A 22,389-nucleotide genomic window follows, 5' to 3' on the forward strand; every position below is an offset into this window, starting at 1 on the left:
TTATCAGTTTCCTCATCTGAAAAATGGAAGTATTAATAGTATCTACCTTATATAATAATTACTATTTCACATATATTGTTATATTATACACACAATATACAAGAGTTAAAGTGAATGAGTCTGAGATTTATGGCTATAAATGTTCCTCTAAATACCTATTTAGATATATCTCTCAAGTCTTTTCTTTCCATATATTTTCTCTTTTCCTGCATTTAATTGGCTTAATCAATTAAAAATATTCTAATAGTTTTCCTTCATTTTTTTTCTATTTTTTTTATTTTGGTATCATTAATCTACAATTACATGAAGGACATTATGTTTCCTAGCCTCCCCCCTTCACCAAGTCCCCCCGACATCCCCGTTCACAGTCACTGTCCATCAAAATAGTAAGATGCTGTAAATTCACTACTTGTCACCAAGTTCACAGTCACGGTCCTTCAACATAGTAAGATGCTGTAAAATCACTACTTGTCTTCTCTGTGTTGCATAGCCCTCCCAATACTATACATGCTAATCGTAATGTTCCCTTTCTTTTCTTCCTGCCCTTATCCCTCCCTTCCTACCTGTCCTCCCCAGTCCCTTTCCCTTTGGTAACTATTAGTCCATTCTTGGGTTCTGTGTTTCTGCTGCTGTTTTGTTCCTTCAGTTTTCTTTTGTTCTCATACTCCACATATGAGTGAAATCATTTGGTATTTCTCTTTCTCCGCCTGGCTTATTTCACTTAGCATTAATACCCTCTAGCTCCATCCATGTTGTTGTGAATGGTAGGATTTGTTTTTCTCTTATGGCTGAATAATATTCCATTGTGTATATGTACCACATCTTCTTTATGGACATTTAGGTTGCTTCCATATCTTGGCTATTGTAAATAATGCTGCGATAAACATAGGGGTGCATCAGTCTTTTTCAAACTGGAGTGCTGCATTCTTGGGGTAAATTCCTAGATGTGGAATTCCTGGGTCAAATGGTATTTCTATTTTGAGCATTTTGAGGAACCTCCATACTGCTTTCCACAGTGGTTGAACTAATTTACATTCCCACCAGCAGTGTAGGAGGGTTCCCCTTTGTCCACAACCTCGCCAATGTTGTTGTTTGTCTTTTGGATGGCAGCCATCCTTACTGGTGTGAGATGATATCTCTTTGTGGTTTTAATTTGCATTTCTCTGATGACGAGCAATGTGGAGCATCTTTTCATGTGTCTGTTGGCCATTTGAATTTCTTCTTAGGAGAACTGTCTATTCAGCTCCTCTGCCCATTTTTTAATTGGATTATTTGCTTTTTGTTTGAGGTGTGTGAGCACTTTATATATTTTGGATGTCAACCCTTTATCGTATCTGTCATTTTCGAATATATTCTCCCATACTGTAGGATACCTTTTTGTTCTATTGATGGTGTCCTTTGCTGTACAGAAGCTTTTCAGCTTGATATAGTCCCATTTGTTTATTTTTGCGTTTGTTTCCCTTGCCTGGGGAGATATGTTCAGGAAGAGGTCACTCATGTTTATGTCTAAGAGATTTTTGCCTATGTTTTTTTCTAAGAGTTTTATGGTTTCACGACTTGCATTCAAGTCTTTGATCCATTTCGAATTTACTTTTGTGTACAGGGTTAGACAGGGATCCAGTTTCATTCTCTTACATGTAGCTGTCAAGTTTTGCCAGCACCATCTGTTGAAGAAACTGTCATTTCCCCATTGTATGTCCATGGCCCCTTTATCGAATATTAGTTGACCATATATGTTTGGGTTAATGTTTGGAGTCTCTATTCTGTCACATTGGTCTGTGGCTCTGTTCTTGTGCCAGTACCAAATTGTCTTGATTACTGTGGCTTTGTAGTAGAGCTTGAAGTTGGGGAGTGAGATCCCCCCCACTTTATTCTTCCTTCTCAGGATTGCTTTAGCTATTCGGAGTCTTTGATGTTTCCATATGTATTTTTGAACTATTTGTTCCAGTTCACTGAAGAAAGCTGTTGGTAATTTGATAGGGATTGCATTGAATCTGTATATTGCTTTGGGCAGGATGGCCATTTTGACGATATTAATTCTTCCAAGCCAAGAGCATGAGATGAGTTTCCATTTGTTAGTGACCTCTTTAATTTCTCTTAAGAATGTCTTATAGTTTTCGGAGTATAGGTCTTTCACTTCCTTGGTTAGGTTTATTCCTAGGCATTTTATTCTTTTTGATGCTATTGTGAATGGAATTGTCTTCCTGATTTCTCTTTCTATTAGTTTATTGTTAGTGTACAGGAAAGCCACAGATTTCTGTGTGTTAATTTTGTATCCTGCAACTTTGCTGAATTCCGACATTAGCTCTAGTAGTTTCGGAGTGGAGTCTTTAGTGTTTTTTATGTACAATATCATGTCATCTGCAAATAGTGACAGTTTATCTTCTTCTTTACCAATCTGGATTCCTTGTATTTCTTTGTTTTGTCTAATTGCCGTGGCTAGGACCTCCAGTACTATGTTGAATAACAGTGGGGAGAGTGGCATCCCTGTCTTGTTCCCGATCGCAGAGGAAAAGCTTACAGCTTCTCGCTGTCCAGTATGATGTTGGCTGTGGGTTTATCATATGTGACCTTTATTATGTTGAGGTACTTGCCCTCTATACCCATTTTGTTGAGAGTTTTTATCATGAATGGATGCTGAATTTTATCGAATGCTTTTTCAGCATCTATGGAGATGATCATGTGGTTTTTGTCTTTCTTTCTGTTGATGTGGTGGATGATGTTGATGGATTTTCGAATGTTGTACCATCCTTGCATCCCTGGGATGAATCCCACTTGGTCATGGTGTATGATCCTTTTGATGTATTTTTGAATTTGGTTTGCTAATATTTTGTTGAGTATTTTTGCATCTATGTTCATTAGGGATATTGTTCTGTAGTTTTCTTTTTGGTGGGGTCTTTGCCTGGTTTTGGTATTAGGGTGATGTTGGCTTCATAGAATGAGTTTGGGAGTATTCCCTCCTCTTCTATTTTTTGGAAAACTTTAAGGAGAATGGGTATTATGTCTTCTCTGTATGTCTGATAAAATTCCAAGGTAAATCCATTTGGCCCGGGGGTTTTGTTCTTTGGTAGTTTTTTGATTACAGCTTCGATTTCATTGCTGGTAATTGGTCTGTTTAGGTTTTCTGTTTCTTTCTGGGTCAGTCTTGGAAGGTTGTATTTTTCTAGGAAGTTGTCCATTTCTACTAGGTTTCCAAGCTTGTTAGGATATAGGTTTTCATAGTACTCTCTAATAATTCTTTGTATTTCTGTGGGGTCCGTCATGATTTTTTCTTTCTCATTTCTGATTCTGTTGATTTGTGTTGACTTTCTTTTCCTCTTAGTAAGTCTGGCTAGAGGCTTATCTATTTTGTTTATTTTCTCAAAGAACCAGCTCTTGCTTTCATTGATTTTTGCTATTGTTTTATTCTTCTCAATTTTATTTATTTCTTCTCTGATCTTTATTATGTCCCTCCTTCTGCTGACCTTAGGCCACATTTGTTCTTCTTTTTCCAATTTCGATAATTGTGACATTAGACCATTCATTTGGGATTGAACTTCCTTCTTTACATATGCCTGGATTGCTATATACTTTCCTCTTAAGACTGCTTTTGCTGTATCCCACAGTAGTTGGGGCTTTGAGTTGTTGTTGTTATTTGTTTCCATATATTGCTGGATCTCCCTTTTGATTTGGTCATTGATCCATTGATTATTTAGGAGCATGTTGTTAAGCCTCCATGCGTTTGTGAGCCTTTTTTCTTTCTTCGTACAGTTCATTTCTAGTTTTATACCTTTGTGGTCTGAAAAGTTGGGTGGTAGGATTTCAGTGTTTTGGAATTTACTGAGGCTCTTTTTGTGGCCTAGTATGTGGTCTATTCTGGAGAATGTTCCATGTGCACTTGAGAAGAATGTGTATCCTGTTGCTTTTGGATGTAGAGTTGTGTAGATGTCTATTAGGTCCATCTGTTCTAGTGTGTTGTTCAGTGCCTCTGTGTCCTTACTTATTTTCTGTCTGGTGGATCTATCCTTTGGAGTGAGTGGTGTGTTGAAGTCTCCCAAAATGAATGCATTGCATTCTATTTCCTCCTTTAATTGTTAGTATTTGTTTCACATATGTTGGTGCTCCTGTGTTGGGTGCATATATATTTATAATGGTTATATCCTCTTGTTGGACTGAGCCCTTTATTGTTATGTAATGTCCTTCTTTATCTTTTGTTACTTTCTTTATTTTGAAGTCTATTTTGTCTGATACTAGTATTGTAACACCTGCTTTTTTCTCTCTGTTGTTTGCATGAAATATCTTTTTCCATCCCTTGACTTTAAGTCTGTGCATGTCTTTGGGTTTGAGGTGAGTCTCTTGTAAGCAGCATATGGATGGGTCTTGCTTTTTTATCCATTCTATTACTCTGTGTCTTTTGATCGGTGCATTCAGTCCATTTACATTTAGGGTGATTACTGAAAGGTATGTACTTATTGGCATTGCAGGCTTTAAGTTTGTGGTTACCAAAGGTTCAAGGTTAGCTTCTTTACTATCTTACTGTCTAACTTAACTCACTTATTGAGCTATTATAAACATGGTCTGATGATTCTTTATTTCTCTCCTTTCTTATTCCTCCTCCTCCCTTCTTCATATGTTGTGTGTTTTTTTCTGTGCTCTTTTTAGGAGTGCTCCCATCTAGAGCAGTCCCTGTAAGATGCCCTGTCGAGGTGGTTTGTGGGGGGCAAATTCCCTCAACTTTTGCTTGTCTGGGAATTGTTTAATCCCTCCTTCATATTTAAATGATAATCGTGCTGGATACAGTAATCTTGGTTCGAGGCCCTTCTGTTTCATTGCATTAAGTATATCATGCCATTCTCTTCTGGCCTGTAGGGTTTCTGTCGAGAAGTCTGATGTTAGCCTGATGGGTTTTCCTTTGTAGGTGACCTTTTTTTCTCTCTGGCTGCCTTTAATACTTTGTCCTTGTCTTTGATCTTTGCCATTTTAATTATTATGTGTCTTGGTGTTGCCCTCCTTGGATCTCTTGTCATGGGAGTTCTCTGTACCTCTGTGGTCTGAGAGGCCTTTTCCTCCCCTAGTTTGGGGACGTTTTCAGCAATTATTTCTTCAAAGACACTTTCTATCCCTTTTTCTCTCCCTTCTTCTTCTGGTACCCCTATAATGTGGATATTGTTCCGTTTCAATTGGTCACTCAGCTCTCTTAGAATTCTTTCATTCCTGGAGATCCTTTTATCTCTCTCTGCATCAGCTTCTCTGCGTTCCTGTTCTCTGTTTTCTAGTCCATTAATGGTCTCTTGCATCTCATCCATTCTGTTTTGAAGTCCTTCTAGGGCTTGTTTTATTTCTGTATTCTCCCTTCTTAGTTCTTGCATATTTCTCTGCAAGTCCATCAGGATGGTTATGACTTTTGTTTTGAATTCTTTGTCAGGAAGACTGGTTAAATCTATCTCCCCAGGTTCCTTCTCAGAGGAAGATGTAGCAGATGTCTAAGCTGTCTGGGTTAGTCTTGTCTGGATCAAATTTTTTTTGCCTTTTCATGTTGATAGGTGCAATGGTGAGCTATTGACTTTCTGTCAGCTGGGAGGGCCAAGGCTTTCCACCTGCTCCTGGCCTTTCTTTATTGGGAGAACTGTGACCCCTAGTGGCTTATGTTGGGCAACTGCGTGTAGACTGGGTCTCTGTGTCTTCCTGGGCTGGTATGGAGGAAGCTCCCTTGCTGTGGGCATGGCCAGCCTCAAGCTGCTGCTCTGCTATGGCAGGGCCCCGGAGGGGTAATGGACGGGGGGCTGTTTGGCTGTTTACCTCTGTGAGGGGTCTCAGAGCTGTTGCCCAGGGGGTTAGTGCGCCCGGGGTTCCCTGGAATTTCCAGCTACTGGACTGTGACCCAGGAAGCTTCCATCCAGCGGTGGCATCCCTGTCCCTTTAAGACTTTCAAAAAACACTCGCTTGTCTTTGTGACAGGGGCGCCGGCTTCGGGACCTGCTCAAAGGTCTTGTTGTCCTGTTTCCCTAGTTTCCAGCCCTCCACGCATGCACTGTGTGTCTGCGCTCTGGTGTGGATGGTTAGGGCTGGGTGGTCAGCAGTCCTGGGCTTCGTCTCCCTCCCCGCTCCAACTCCTCTCCTCCCACCGGGAGCTGGGATGAGGGGCGCTCAGGTCCCGCTGGGCTGGGGCTTGTATCTTTCCCCCTTCGCGAGGCACTGGGTTCTCACAGGTGTGGCTGTAGTCTGGCTGTTGTCCTGTGTCTTCTGGTCTTTTAGGATCAGTTGTATTTGTTGTATTTTCAAAAATATATATGTTTTTGGGAGGAGATTCCCACTGTCCTACTCACTCTGCCATCTTGGCTCCCGCTCAGTTTTCCTTCTTTAAAAAAGTATAAATTGTTATTTTTGTTCTTTAATACACACACATAAATATCCTTTAATAATTATTCTAAAACCTAAATCTTTTTTTAAGGGTTTTTATTTAGCTCCTAAATAAGATAGGTACATTTGGGTTTTTCTTTTATAGGTCCTTCCCAACTATTAGAGTTTTTATCTTTTAAAAAGCACACATGGAACAGCAAGTTATTTAAAGTTAGTTTTAAGAGTTAATTTTATGTTAAGAAATTGTTTATTCTATATTTGTTTTATCCATTTCACCTCATTGTTCGGAGACAGTTCTCTATGGACTTTTCCCCATAACTTGCAACCACTTGTATAAAAGCCAGGGAAGACAGACGTAGTTTCTCTCTGGGGGTAGACAGTAGATTTGTTTCTTCACAGGAGAATAAAGATAACATTTTCCTGAGGAACAAAGATTGGGCAGGTTTTCTAACAGTCTCTTTTAAAGATTGGAAGGAAAATAAGCTAGCAAAAATAAAGCAACACACAAAAGATTGGAGGGTTCCTAAACTCAAGGGTTTTGGGCTGTGCTCCAAGCCCAGCTTGTGACAGCATCCAGCTGAGCTGCTCTGCATCGCTCCTGCGGGATGTGGGGGGTTAGGAGAACCAATGTGAACAGGTAACTCAGGCTGCCTCTGTGCTGTGAGTATTAAAATCCTTTGTCTGACCCAGGAGACTCATATCATTCTGCCAGCAGCCACAAAACTCTGGCAAGCTACCTTGTTAACTTGCAAGTGGGGTACAATCCTAGGCCTTTCATAGTTCCTCACAGTTTTCCTTCTTTCTCATTTTGTTCTTGCAGATTGTCTTGCCAATGGGTTTCAGCCCCTAGCAAGTTCGCTATGGATTCAGTGTGACCAAAGAACTTTGGGGTGAAAGGGTTTATTAACTGTCTTGTTCTCCCAGCAGTAGGTCGAGCACTAGCTTCTCTACCTCTGCCCAGAGCACTGGGCCGAGTTCTCTATATAGCACAATAATAGCTTATTGCCTAAAGGTGTGGAAGAGGTAGCCTAGCAACAGGCCAGTTACATCATCAGGTGGTTTAAGTTCAGGGAGGATCCTTGCCATAGGAACCCCAACTTCCCCACACAGATGAATATCCTTTAATAGTTTTTTCAGTGAAAGTATGTGGGAAGCAAACTCTCCCAGTATTTACTACCTGAAACCTCTCATACTTGAATAACTCGGGAGGGCAAAAAACTGTAGGTTTGTAATTGTCTGTGTGGGCAGCCCCATCTTGTATGGGAGATAAGTGCTCATGTCCTCACTAATCACTCCTCCCTGCTTAGAGGTCTTTGTGGCTCCTCTCCTTGTCCTGCTAACCCAGAATCAGGGGTAGTGGTGTCTGGGTTCCCACCAGTAGTGATATTGATGATGATGCCACAGGGGTGACTTATCTTAGTTTCTGACAGAGGCCATGTCTGTGTTGCTCTCTTCCTAGGATCAGATTCCTATAAACGAGAGGTCACAGCAGGCAGCAATTTGCAACAGCAACTACTGCCTCCCTTGTAGAGTAGGAGAGCACAAGCCACCACCTGACCCACGCCCTGAGGAGGGTGTACGTGCTGGCCAGCACATCAGGCAGAACTCTTTTAGTTTTGATGCTCCACCAGAGCTACACCACTGGTCTTCCCTCCCTGCTCTTGAACCTGGAGACTGTTTGTGTCTTCTACTCACCCTCCACGTTGTGTTCCTGTTTGTCTCTTGTCCACAGATATGTATCTTTTGTGGTGGGAGCGGAAGGCATGGTTCTGGCTCTTTCATGTTCTCTTTTTAGATTTTTACCTATCATTGCTGTGTATGTGAAGCAGTAAAGAGCAGCCTACAGAGCAAGACTGACATGACTCTGTTATTTCCCTATACAGTGTGTGGGGAAGTTGGGGTTCCTATGGCCAGGATTCTCACTGAACTTAAACTACCTGGTGATGTAACTCTCCTATTGCTAGGCTACCATTTCCACACCTTTAGGCAATAAGCTATTATTGCACTATATAGAGAGCTTGGCCCAGTGCTCTGGGCAGAGGCAGAGATGCTAGTGCTTAACCTACTGCTGGGAGAACAAACTGGGTAATAAACCCTTTCACCCCAAAGAATGTTTTTCTGTCAATTTCTTTGGTCACATTGAATCCATAGTGAAATTGCCCAGGGCTGAAACCCATTGGCAAGATAATTGGCATAGTCGGCAGGGTTCACTGTTGACCAAGGAAAAAGACTGCCCTTATGGGAGGGGTGCTACAGCGGGCCACCCCTATGAACGGGGAGACAGTAGATTGTCCCCCAGTGGGTAGGTGGTCTGAGGTGGCTTGCCTCCTAGAGGACTGGGCCCCACCCCAGGACTGGAGGCAAGTGGAGGTGACACCTGAGGCAGTAGGGGTGGCTCTTGGTATAGTAAGTAGGTCTTTTGAGAGACAGAGGGCCCCTGAGGCAGTGGGGACTGTGGGCTGGCTGCTATTCATAGTATTAAAAAAGTCTACATACAAAACAGAAGGATATGCTCCTGAAAAAGACCCAAGAAATGGTGGCACGAGAATGCAAGCTGCAAACTTCTGTGGATTCCCTGAAGAAGTAAATGGCATTAATGTGAGAGGAGGCAGCACGAGAATGCCAGCAGCGAAGTGCCATTGGAGAAGTAAACAATTCCTTACAGAACAAGATGGCAGCATGGCCAGTTGCTCTGAAGGAGGAAAAGGCCATCAAGGAAAAAGACGAATTCCTGAGAGAAGCACAGGTGGAGGTGGCATGAGAACACCAGCTGTGAAGCATTGAGGTGAAGGGAAGAGACCTTCTGAAGACTAAGGTAGCATTGCTGCGAAGTACGGTAGAAAAGGTAATGGTTGTATCAGAGGAGGCACTTGGGGGAGGGGAGAGAAAGGTGCCATCAGCCCCAGAAATGGAAGAGCCGGGGAAGGATGAAGGGGTGGTGCCGGAGGCACTGGCATCTCCTGTATTGAAAGCATGCCCAGTAGTTGTAAAGAAAATAAAGACCCAGCAGCTGAAAGTTCCCCAAGGAGAGGAGCAGCCCTTCCCCAGATCGTGGAGCACTCTATGCTCCGCCTCTATACTCAGGCTGAGCTGCTGGATTTGGGGTCCTGGTTTAGGCAGAAGCCCTCAGAGTCAATATCAGCTTGGCTCCTGTGTCTGTGGGACTTAGGGATGGATGGAAGTGTTCTGTCAGGAGCAGAGATGGGAAAGGTGGTTTCCCTGACAGTGCACCCTGCCTTGAGGCAGTGATTACAAAAAGCACATCACATCAGACTGCAGGGAGTCACTCTCTCCTCGATTGGCTTATGGCTGCACTTTGTGCTGTGTGGCTGAAACCAGGTGATCTACCATCCTCTCATTAGATGGCAGACATCTGCTGAGCTCCAATAGGTATTAGGAGAGCTAGGCATAAGGAATGGCATCTATAGTCGAGAGAATTATGGCCCAGATGAAGAGATTTTCATAAATGGGATGAGAAATATTGTGCTTCCAATGGCTCCCACATCCTTCTTTGGGTTTCTAGTGGCCATTCTTTCCCTTCACTTAGGGCATCCCATAAGCAAGATGACACATGTGGTAGCAGACTTAGGAGAGGCTGAAGTAATGAGAACCCAGAAAGAAATGAGATCTGTTACTCACAAGAAGAATTTAAAGGACTCCATGAAGGTTACAAGGACCCATATGTGGGTTGATTTAATACAGGCAGAAGCTGGAAAATGTGGGTATTATAAAGCCCACCTACAGTCCTTTCAATTCCCCAGTGTTGCCACAGTATGACTGGATTACAGAGAACTGAATAGTCATATTCCCTATGCATGCTGCTGTCCCCTCTATTGAAGGCTTGATGGATACCCTCATCCATGAACTAGGAACATACCATTATGTAGTAGATCTTGTTAATGCCTTCTTTTCCATTGACATTGAGTGGGAAAGTCAGGAACAGTTTGCCTTTGTGTGGGAAGGATGGCAATGGAATTTCACTGTCTTTCCACAGGGATACTCCACAGCCCCACCATCTGTCATGGACTTGTAGCGCAGGACTTGGCTACATGGGAGAAACCACCAATGGTGTGGCTGTACCATTATATTGATGATGTCATGCTCACGTCCAATTCTCTTTCAGATCTAGAAGGGGCAGCACCTAGACTGCTGCAACATTTACAGGAGAAAGGATGGGCTGTGAATAGTACTAAGGTTCAGGGACCTGGTTTGTCTGTCAAATTTTTGGGAGATCGTCTGGTCGGGTAAGACTAAAGTTATACCAGAAGGAGTTATAGATAAAGTGCAGGCCTTTCCTACCCCTGCAACTGTAGCATTGCTACAGGAGTTTCTGGGTCTTCTAGGCTACTGGAGAGTATTTATTCTGCACTTGGCACAAATTCTGAAGCTCTTATACCAGTTGGTATGAAAGGGCGTCAGGTGGGACTGGGATGAGACATGTGCATCTATCTTTACTGCAGCAAAATGGGCAGTCAAGGCCATGAAGGCCTTGAGTGTGATAGACCCATCAAAGCCCTGTGAGCTGGATTTTCATGTGACTGAAGATGGTTATGGCTGTGGTCTCTGGCAGCGGCTTGAACAAACTCGCCAACCTGTTGGATTCTGGTCACAACTCTGGAAAGGGGCAGAGGTACGACACACTTTGATAGAAAAACAACTGGCTTCTGTGTATCATGCCTTGCTGGCTACAGAACCCATCACTGGAATGGCCCCAATAAAGGCAATAACCACCTATCTCATCTTAGGGTGGGTACGAGACTGGACCCAAAAGCCAAGGGGTGGTGTGGCACTGGCCAAGTGGGGTGCTTACCTACAGCAGTGTAGTCCTCTCTCTAGAAGCCCCTTGAGTGAAGAACTCCAACACTTATTGGGGCTGGTGACATATACTAGTGAAAAACAGGAAGAACTTGCTTTTGAACTATTAGTAGCAGAGAGTCCCTATCATGAGGGAAGAGCCCTATACCTAAAGATGCATGGTACATAGATGGCTCTAGCCATGGGCAGCCCCCAGTATGGAGGGCCATAGCTTTCCATCCTAAGTCTGAAACAATATGGATGGAAGATGGTGAGAGGAAGAGCAGTCAATGGGCAGTTAGGGGCTGTGTGGCTTGTGATCAGCCAGGAGCCCTCCCCTATAGTTGTCTGCACTGACAGCTGGGCTGTCTATCGGGGCTTGATCCTGTGGCTACCAACCTGGTACCATGCCAACTGGCTGGTTGGTCACTGACCCCTTTGGGGGCAAGAATTGTGGCAAGAATTATGGACCCGTGGTCAGACTAAAATAATTACAGTATACCATGTGACAGGTCATTTGTCACTGGCATCCACAGGAAATGATGAAGCCGATGAATTAGCCCAGATACGTTGGTTAGAAGGAAAGCCTGCCTCTGATGTAGCTCAATGGTTACATCAGCATTTGTTGCATGTGGGGCAAAAGACAATGTGGGCTGTAGCCTGATGGTGAGGCTTGCCTTTGATCTTTGAAGAAGTTAGTAGAGCCCAGCAGGAGTGTGTCATGTGCTCCAAAAGGGACTTATATTGAGTTCCACAGCAACATGGGACAATAGCTAAGGGGCCTATACCCCTTGTCAGGTAGCAGATAGACTATATTGGGCCTCTACCTGTGTCAGAAGGATATCAGTATGCCATGACTTGTGTAGACACAGCTACTGAACTTCTGGTTGCTTTTCCTACCTGGTGTGCAGACCAGCAGATGACCAAAAGAGACCTGGAGCGTCTCTTTGCTGCCTATGGCCAACCACAGGTAACTGAGAGTGATGAAGGCACCCATTTTACTGGACATACACTGCAAGATTGGGTGTGACAGCTGGGAATCAAATGGAAGTTTCATGTGCCATGCAATCCTTCCACAGCAGGCATGATAGAGAGGCATAATGGCTTGTTAATATCTGGACAAAAGTCAGATACCAATAGTCAGCAGGCATGGTTAGCCTGCTTATGGACTGTGCTACGGCCTTTGAATGAGAGACCGTGAAAGGGAGCCCTGAGCCCCATAGATATGTTAATACATATGGCTGCCTCCCCTATACAACTGCTAGTACAAACCAAGGAAGAATGAGTGAAGCCGAGGTTGGGCCACCAGAATAACATCTTGCTGCCAGCACCAACTCTGGAGACTCCATTGAGTAGACGTGGCCTTGGACCTTTTGACACATGGACCAATGATGGCTACCTCTCCTGGCACCTTGGGGACAAGGCCTGGAAGCTGGCCTCCTGTGCATTCCTGGAATAACAGCAGAATGGCCACCAAAGGTCACAGTAGTATATCCTGAATGGCCAGAGCATCTTACAGGGGAGTTTTGTTTTATCATTAAGGCCAGTGCATGCACCTCCAGTAGCACTATATATAGACCTTTCAGTAACCCCCATGGGGAAAGGAGTAAAAGTGTGGTATCGTAGACCTGGAAGGGACCCCCTTCCTGCTACAGTCCTATCACAAGACCACTCTCTTGCATGCATCCTACCTGAATGGACAAGGTTTGCCTATGTTGGAGTCATTAAAACATGTGTCTTATTGCCCCTGAAGTCTTTGTGCATTGGGAACCTCCTCTGGCTTGAGGATTATTATAATTTTTGTTACTTGTATCAAAATCTTGTTGTATCTTAATTTTTGTTAATTATCTCTAAGTTGTTGTTATCCTCTGTTGCTATTGTGGAATCTGGTTACAGTGCTGCAGCTTTCTCGCACAGGGACCACCGTGGAAGATTGAAAGCATGTAGATTGTGAGGTGAGAATCCTGGAGGGGTGGAGTGTGGGGAAGCTGAGGTTCCTGTGGCCAGGATCCTCACTGAACTTAAACCACCTGATGATGTAACTGGACTGTTGCTAGGCTACTGCTTCCAAATCCTTTAGGCAATAAGCTATTATTGTGCTATATAGAGAGTTTGGCCCAGTGCTGTGGGCGGAGGTAGAGATGCCAGTGCTCGACCTACCACCGGAAGAACAAGCCAGGTAATAAATCCTTTCACCCCAAAGAACATTTTGCTGTCAATTTCTTTGGTTACATTGAATCCATACTGAACTTTCCCAGGTCTAAAACCCACTGGCAAGACACAGTGGTTCTTAACTCTGTGGCAAAGGACCTGGACCTCTCTGAGAATATGAAGAAAAATTCAAATCCTTGTTCCAGAAAAGTATTTATTTTCATAAACACATATTTCTGCCTAGAATTTCAAGATTCACACACCCAGTAATTATCAATCATCATTCAAGGAGTCAGTAAGGACCCTATGTTTGATCCATACCCATAATTGTCATGAATTCACGTATAGACAATTGAGATTATTGTACTAAGGGAGTTTAAAAAATACCAAATCATTCTTTACTAGCATGACATATACATACACACACACACTTTACAAATATATACATTGTAAAAAATGTATACTTTTTGATAATAAAACAATACATAAAGTTATCATTTGTCTTGTAGTAGCTACCTGAAATGCAGTCATGTTTATATAAATTAAAAGGTCTGCTTCTTATGGGCTGGTCTAAGAAACCCCTTCCTGCAACCTGGGACAACTCTGAGGAGCCACCCTTGTTTCAGAGCTGCCTCTGGGTAGCTGAGGCCTTTGTTATAAATGCACACAGCCCAACTTCTCCGTCCCTTCCCCAGGTGTGGATACTCACAGCACCTGTTAAGAAGCTTCCAGTTTGCTAACCTCCACCTAAGGGTGTGCTTTCTGAGGGAATTTTGCTGTGACTCCTAGACGTCAACAAAGCCAGCTGACTGGCACTCTAAGTGAATCACAGAGCATGCCTGTAGACTGAGGCAGGTCTGAATTGGCATTTGGATCCCTATTACCAGCCATCTGACATAGAGGAATGGCTCCACCACACCTTGGGGACCTTGCATGTACCTGCACAGGCCACACTGAGGGTACATGCTTGAACCATTCACACCTGCATGCTGGCAGAATCCTTGCGATCCTTCTGAAGAGGCTGGGAGGCCTGTGAGGAGCTGCTACAGGCATCTCTTACTCACCTCCTGAGCTCCCTGAGAGGCTGTCACAAGGCAGTATCTCACCACGTCCCAGGATCTGAAAAGCTCTAAGGCTTCCTACCTTGCCCTCCTCCGAATCGAGTCACGGAATATGAGACCTCTTAGTTGCAGTCTAGAACTGGTTCCTCAGAACAGGGTATTGTATAGCTTGCACTGCAATCATCCACTCTGTTTCAGACTGAACTGTGTCCCCCCAAAAAGATATGGAGTCCTATCTCCACAGTACTGCATAATGCAACATTACTTGGGAGATCGAGTCTTTACAGAGGTAAGCAAGTCAAAATGAGGTTATTAGGGTAAGTCCTAATCCAGCATGACTGCTGTCCTTATAAAAAGGGGAAATTTGAACACAGAGTCAGACATACAGGGAGAACTCCATGTAAGAGATCAGGGTGATGCTTCTATAAGACACGGAGCCTCAAAGATGGCCAGCAACCACAGAGGCCAGGGGAGAGCCCGGGGCAGATTCTCCCTCACAGCCGCAGAAGGAACCGATTCTGTGCAGGCATCTTGATTTCAGACTGACTGGCTCCAGGACTGGGAGACAAGAGATTTCTGTTGTTTCAGCCACCCAGTCTGTGGCGCCTTGTTGCCGCAGCTCTAGGAAGCCAATACAGCCCCTTCGGTTTCTGTGTGTGGGAGAGGGATGCTGGGGGACTGGCGCCTTCGGCTGTTCTCCCTTCTGTGACCTTTGTGGGTCACAGCCTATCTACAGCTAAGGGCGGCTGGTCTGCCCCCACCGACTGAACCACTCAGGCCTTGCCCTGGGCCTTGCCTGGTGCGCTCGTGTGCTGGAGGAAAACTCACATCCAGGTTTCTTCACCTGTAAAATGGACACGGCACCTACTTCAGCAAACTGCATTGCAGGTGGCATGAAATAACATTCATAAGGCACATACCTGTTTACTGGCCAAAATACTGATATGCACAGCTCAGAAAATACACAATTTCGAAAACTGCTCATGATTCAGTTATAAATTGTAAGCTTGCCAAGGTGACAGGAGGTCCAGGGACCTAAACAGTGAGATTTTGGTCTAACAATACTCACTCATTCTAAGTGGCCCCTTGCTCCAGGCTCACCCCATATTTAAAATACAAATGTTTCCATGTACTTTCCAAGGTTAAAATCTTCAGAGCCTCCCTTCTTCTTATCCATGACAAAATATAAATTCTTTAGCCCCATACCTGTTCATAAATATTCTTCAAGGAAGATATTCTTATACTTCCACTTGGTAACACAACTGTGTATTTTTATTCCAATGAAGTTTGTTTCTTCTATATCAAAATTGTCCTCTTCAGTTAACCATTCTTCTCTTTTTTAATGTTACTGAGCCAGGATAATGGATTATTGTTCTCCAGTATGGCTTTCTGTATTAGTCAATATTATGAAGTCAATCTTTTCCCTATAGGCAAAGCTATTACAATTTTTTTTCTTGGTTTAGAATTTATTTTGATAGGCACTCTAACAGTGGGAGGACCTGCTTCCTCCACAAGTTCTCCCAGAGTTCTGAAATTGTCAAGGTGACTTTCAGTCAGCTTTTAACCATGGCCAAGTTTGCAGCTCTTCTGGGCACTGCTTCTCTTTCTAGATAAGAACACATGTGCCCTTGGATTTTAGTGATTATATTATTAACAGTTACATTCTGAGGGGTGCTGACTGTGTGCCACAGACTGTGCCGGTCACCGTCTATGCATCATGTCCTTACTGCACAGCACAGTCCTGTGGGGTGGCCTGTTTCTATCTGCACTGTGTCCATGAGGAAATTGGGGCTTATAGTCCTTAGCTGGTTTTCTCAAGGTCAAACAGCCGGTAACTGACAGAGAAAGACCGATGCTGGCCGGGTTGTACTCTTCCCCTCTGTGCTTTAAGGCCTCCCATTTAAAACTAAGGGCTCACAGGAAATGGCTCAGTTTCTAGTACTGTTTCCAGAAGGAGTCTGTTCATCCTAATTAATAATTATGTAAATAAGACAGAGTCTAACATTTATCCCTATGGTGTCTTCTGTGACATTTCCTTTTCAAATGATTCATTTAGCTTTTAGATTAATTAGCTTGATTTGTAGGGACTTCCATAGGCTGTTTATAGTCGGTGTGATTGTGTTTGTATCCACATTGACTTAAAAATCAGTTTTACCTATAAAAATAGTATCCACTGTCAATTATTCTGCTTTACACTCAGGTGTTTGATAGTTCTACTTTAAGTCTATCTCTTCATTGTATAATAAAGGGCTGCTTACTTGGCTGGCAGGTTTGATACTTTACAAAGTCAGGATGTTCTAACTCACGATTCCATGCTGCCTTGATGATTACAGATTGTCCTCACATTGTTCCAATATTTTGTTTTTATTTTTAGTTAATTTCACTGGTGCCAGGAGCAGACTGTGCTGGTCAGACATAGGCACAGTTCCTACTCAGGCACCTTTTGTTCTTTTACTTCACCGAGAAACCGCAAGAGACCCACGAAGTACTAAGCATTCTTCTAAGCTTTAATATTTGTTATTAACTTTTGATACAGTTTCAGTTCTGTTTGAAAATTCACAGAAAGCAAAGAATTCCCACATTGAAATTGTGTGGAACAACCATTCTGGTAACCTTGTATTGAATGAACTTCCCATGTTTCCATACTATGGTCCCCCTAACTATTAACTGAACTCCTTAAGAGTAGAAACAGAATTAAAATGTCTGTGAATCCTCTCAATCTAAACTCTTTATTTGAGCAAATCATATGCATTTGAAAAACAAGATGCACTTGCTGCTCCAGGTAAGTAGGGTGGAAGTAGAAGGTCTCTGGCTGCATGTGGCCCCACATTCTCATTGGGTTCTGAGGGATCCACAGCAAGGTTTCAGGGCCTTGCCTGCATGTAATGGTTTTTAACTTGAGAAACAAAAGAAAAAAGTAAGCCTCAGAAATCTTTATTCAATTAAAATACCATATATGCCTCTGGTCAAAGAAGGAATTGCAGAGCAGGTTGGGGCCTGTAGCCCAGACCACTACCTTAAAGCATTGGTGACATATCTGAGACAGAGGTCAAATGCTAAAAACAAAAGACTATCTTTTGGAGATTGTGAAATTGTTCTAAATTGTTTGTAGAGATGGTTGCATATCTCTGTGGATATAGTAAAGAGCACAGAGTCACACAATTTAAAATGGGTGAATTGTATAGTATGTGGATTATAGTTTAATAAAGTTATTATGAAAACAATAAATGAAGAAATAAACTTACTGATCAAAGGAGTAAAGGTTTTAGAAATGGAGAACTTCTATTTTATATTTAGTCTATCTCATCTTCAGAGATCCTCAAAGACTTCTTCTCTTAAACTCATTTTTTTCAGGTTAAATAATTTAGCCTTTCTAGAACGAGCATCACTTCACTCTAGTTTTTCTTCTGCGGTATTGTAAAACATTTGTTGAAATTTTGCCCAATCACTTAAATATTCCATTAAATGTTTTGCCTGAATATTCATGACCTTAGACAATAACTATATTTTAAGTGAGGTCACATAGAGCTTTATGATTATAGTCTTTCTCAGTTAATCGTGCTTACTGGGAGACGTATTTCCAAGAGGAAAAAGTACATAATGGAAACTAGGCCTGTTAACCATCGAACCCAAACTAAAGATCAAAGTGATACATGCATGTATGCTGTCTCCACAAGTCCCCATTCTGTGAGGGGCTGTATGTGCTGTGAGCTAAAACTGAGGGCCAGCAAGAGACAGCAATCTGGGCTTGCCTGAGTTCATACAGAGCTGGCCTTCTGACGATTCCAGCATCCAGTGGAAAATGAGCAAAACAAAAATTAACCTGAGGAACTTGAGACATCTGATTTCCAATGGCTTGTTCAAAATTGGAGTAAAGAGAAAACTTAAGACAGAAAGCCTTCTATGGTGCCGACTCTTTTGAATTTAATCTTCCTTTCTCACCTCACACGCTCTCTTCTCCCATACCCTTGTTTACTGGTCCTGTTAGGCGAGGTCCTTTGAGGCCATCAAGATCCCTTCATACTACATGCTTCAGTATTTCTTCCTGACTCCCACAATGCTGAAGAATGAACCCTGTCCCAGCTGCTTCTAGGCAACAGACCCCAGTGGAAAGACACCCACCCTATGGCTGTGTCTAAAGTTTTGTTCGTCATCTCATTTGGTGACAGAAATGCACCAGAGTTGGGGCTAATTACTTCTGAAAACACCTATTGATTTGGTTTTCCTAGAAAATAGTCTAACATCAGCTCTTGGCCACAGGGTAGAAATGAATAGCGAACTAAAAAATGTGATTATCTAAAGTTTTAAGAGAAATCACATCAGCTCTGGAAAAGAAGGGGGATGGGATGGGATGAGATGGGATGGAGAGGAAAGCACATGAAATGCAAGGTACTAGGACGGCCATCACGGGTGGTGGCTTCATGGGCACCCAACCGTATTACTCTACTTCATGACTTAAACATACTAATTTTCAAATGTCACATATTAGATAAAAAGAAAAAGGGAAAAGAATAGCAATGCTTAGTCATTTACTTACAGAAATTATGTAATGGAGGGAAACACTGGCCACAGCTTCATGCATTCACAAAAAGAAATCGTTTTTTCTGTATTACAAATAAAATTGTAGCTGTTAATATTAGATTGTATTTCAACAAACAAGACAAGGAGTCCAACTTCCCATGGTAGGGAGAAAAGTGCAGCATTAATTTCTTTGGCACCAAATCCAAAGAGTCCAATGCAGTCTACAACGAAGTTCAGACAGCAGATGTGACGCCTTGGTTAAAAGAAAATGGAGTGTGGATACAGGGTTCTGACTGAGAAATCCACGCTCCTGATTCAGGTGACAGTCAGAAGAACAACTTGCATGTAATTGGAGCCAAAGAACAGGACAACATGCATTCAGGAGATGCCTGCTGTGATTCTGGCCTGCGCTGGCTGTTCTGGCTATTCAGACTCCATCCGTGCCACCAAAGAGCACACAGACCAGAGGGGGAAAAGACCGTAAGAAGTGGTCCATGCAACCAACGTGCACACCCTGGAGCAAGGGAAGACAATGTCTGTGCTTGCAAATATGGTAAAAGCCTGAACAGGCATTAGATTAGCCACCCCTTCCCAGAAGAAAACATATTCCATCCTCCATTAAGTGGCAGTCTCAGTAAGATATTTACTAAAATAATAAAACCTGGAGTGCATACGGAGAAATGTCTGGCCATCTGTCTGGTCAAAAGTCACACCTGACAGGGACAGAAGAGGGGGAGTAACTACTTTAAGACCCTACCATATGGGCTACCCACTGCCCAGGGGCAGCTGATCCTGAGTCTACTCTCTGAAAGTGGACAAATTGCCAGTTCTCTGAGCCTGAGTTCCCTCATCAGCACCTCACACACTGTGGTCTCATCACAATGGTCCCAGGCAAGTCATGAGGGGTACCTTGAAAAACCTGGGCCATTCTCAAGTAGGTCCAAGAAATGCTGGGTTTAACTAAGACAGATAGTGGGAACCTGTCCTTCCTCCAATTTGGAGGTTCGGGTCTTCCCAAATTTTAAACTGAACAGACCAGGCACTACTCCAATTTTCAATTCCAGTGGTTACCCAAGCCCCTCTGAGGCTACAAGAGAACAGGCAGGGCGTTTGGAGAGCCCCTCCATGTGCTGACTTCCAGGAGGGCTCTGTCACCTCCACTCTCATAACAATTCCTGCCACTCAAACTGGCCCTGAGTTACAGGCCAGTTTAAAAATTTAACTGTTTAGAGTGGAAGAAACAAGCTTTTCATAGTTTCATCGAAAACCTTAGGCAATGTCACCAAGGCTCCAAGAAAGAAAAATTGTCACACAAAGAGGTAGTGGTCCAAGCTCATTAATGACTAATGCCCCTTACACGAAATAAGTCAGAATGTTTCCATACACAGGATCAGCCACAAAGCCCACTTATGGGATTTCTTCTTTTCTCCAAGATCTATCATATATGCTGGCTACCTAAGCATGATATTCAGTTTCCCCCTTTCACGTAACGGTCCTCACCGTAGGGTAAGGCACAGAGGGTTGCCCAGTGTGCGAACAGAAGGGGCAGAAGCTGTTGTGCTCAGGGGTGCCCAGGGAGGGAGAGGTGGGGCCTGCGCCCAGATGCACGTGGCTCCCAAATCCCCAATCCATCCCTTAGTCGCATCACACCCTGCACAGGGCGCCTCCTCGTGAAGGCCTCCCTGAATACGGGGAACCCACACTGGTTCTGCTGCCTCTCCAGTGTCCCGCAAGCCTTTCCATTCCTAGGAGCTGCAGCCCATCCCTCAGCCTCAGAAGACGCCTCATAAAACAGGAATGAGATCCTCACCTCTCTGAATCTTTATGGGATAATATTAAAGTTATCTGAAAATAATATGAAATACCCTTACAATAAATTACAAAACACCATACAAAGGTATGAATTTTTTAAAGCTTAAAAAATTCATCAGATTGACACTAATAATGGTTAGCATTTAGCGCTCCCCATATGCCAGGCAGTTACTTCACTTCATCCTCAAATAAAGCCTAGAGGGAGGCCACTCAGCTGGTACACCCCAGCTCTGCTACTTACTAGTTTTTGTGACCTTGGGCAGTTCCCTTACCTCTCAGTTCCCCATTTGCAAAAGAGGGGTCCAGGAGCCCCTCAGGGGGTGCTGTGAGGATTTAAGGCACTAGTATATTAAAGCACACAGCAACTATGTGAGCGTCTACTACCTTATTTCTCGTTCACACATGGCCAGGCTGCGACTGAACTCAGATCCAGCTGACTGTACTCAGGCTGTGACCCTTGTCACTATGGTCTGTAAGCTGGGAGGAGCTTATGTACCCCTTTGCGTTACCTGATTAAAACATCTCCAGGGCAAGACCACATTTTCTTCCTCTTGATGCCAAGCATGATGACTGGCCCTAACTACCGCTCGTGGCATTGAGCTGGAAGCCTGGAGGCTCCTTTCCATGACTGCTGGTTTCACCAGCCTTAATCTGGCTATAGTGGGTTCTTGGGGCAGGAAACAGGAGAAGGGCCATCAGAGAGATGCTGACGGAAGAGAAAAGCAACTGTACAGAGCAAACATTGGGAGGCAGAGCTGACTAGGTACATACACCAAGGATTAAGGGATGGGACCCTTTTGGCAGGAGCGATGAAGCGATTATAATTGGAAAGGTGGAAGTGCTGAGGGTCTTTTCAGACTTTTTTCTGGAGAGCTAAAGGGTCAAGTGTGGAGCTGGAGAGGAGGAAAACAACAACAGATGTTTTCTTAGGCTAAAGAAGCAGTTCACCTCACTCACATGCCAGTTACTAAGCTCCCACCTCCCAGCTCCAAACCCTGCATCCTGCACTCTGCCCTGTGAGGCTGGGCCGGGCTCTGCTAACCGCATTTCTTCTGCCAGTGGCTCCCTGGAGGAGGGCAGCGGACAGGAGGAGGCCAAAGGGGCAAGCTCCTTCCTGCCCGCTTTCTGCTGTCAGGGCCTCAGCAATTCTCTGCACCCCAGTGTGTGACCAGTAGCAGCACCTGAATCCACACTGCAGTTTTTCCAATACCTGCAGAAACAGCCTCATCGTGTCCTCCCCAGGCACCCCAGCACAGCTGCTGGCACCCTCCTCAGAGGTGGATGCAGCTCTGTAAGCTCAGAGACACCTGCCCTGCCCGGCCTCCTCTCAGAGGTCTGAGTCTTGGTTTTGAGGGACTCTCCCAGCAAACTTCTAAGAGTTATTAATTCCAACTTCTTCCTTTGTCCCTCAGCTCTAGGGCAGGCAGCTGCTTCCTGCAGTTGCTGGATCCATGGAACCTTAGTGTTCGCCTTTTGACTTTTTAGTTAACTGCCTCAAAGGCTAACCTTTCTTTAGATTAAATTTTCTGTATTAAACAAAACAAAACAAAGGGTGGGATTTCGGTCTGCTGCTTGGATCTTGACTGATAACACCTACGTAGGATGGGAGGAAGAGGCCAAGAGTCTGCAGTCCCCATCCCTGATACCACACCAGATGGTAATCAACTACAGAAATGAGATCCAGAATAACCAGTCCACAACATAAAGCTAA

General features: G+C 43.7%; 1 protein-coding gene across 10 annotated transcripts in view; it reads right to left on the reverse strand.

Moving 5' to 3' along the window:
* The window catches only part of FARS2 (phenylalanyl-tRNA synthetase 2, mitochondrial), a 550,900-nt gene that overhangs the window by 146,758 nt on the left and 381,753 nt on the right, over nucleotides 1-22,389 (reverse strand). The gene's annotated exons all lie outside the window — the stretch shown is intronic.

This window comes from Manis javanica, chromosome 16 (assembly GCF_040802235.1).
Source record: "Manis javanica isolate MJ-LG chromosome 16, MJ_LKY, whole genome shotgun sequence".
Classification (NCBI taxonomy): domain Eukaryota; kingdom Metazoa; phylum Chordata; class Mammalia; order Pholidota; family Manidae; genus Manis; species Manis javanica.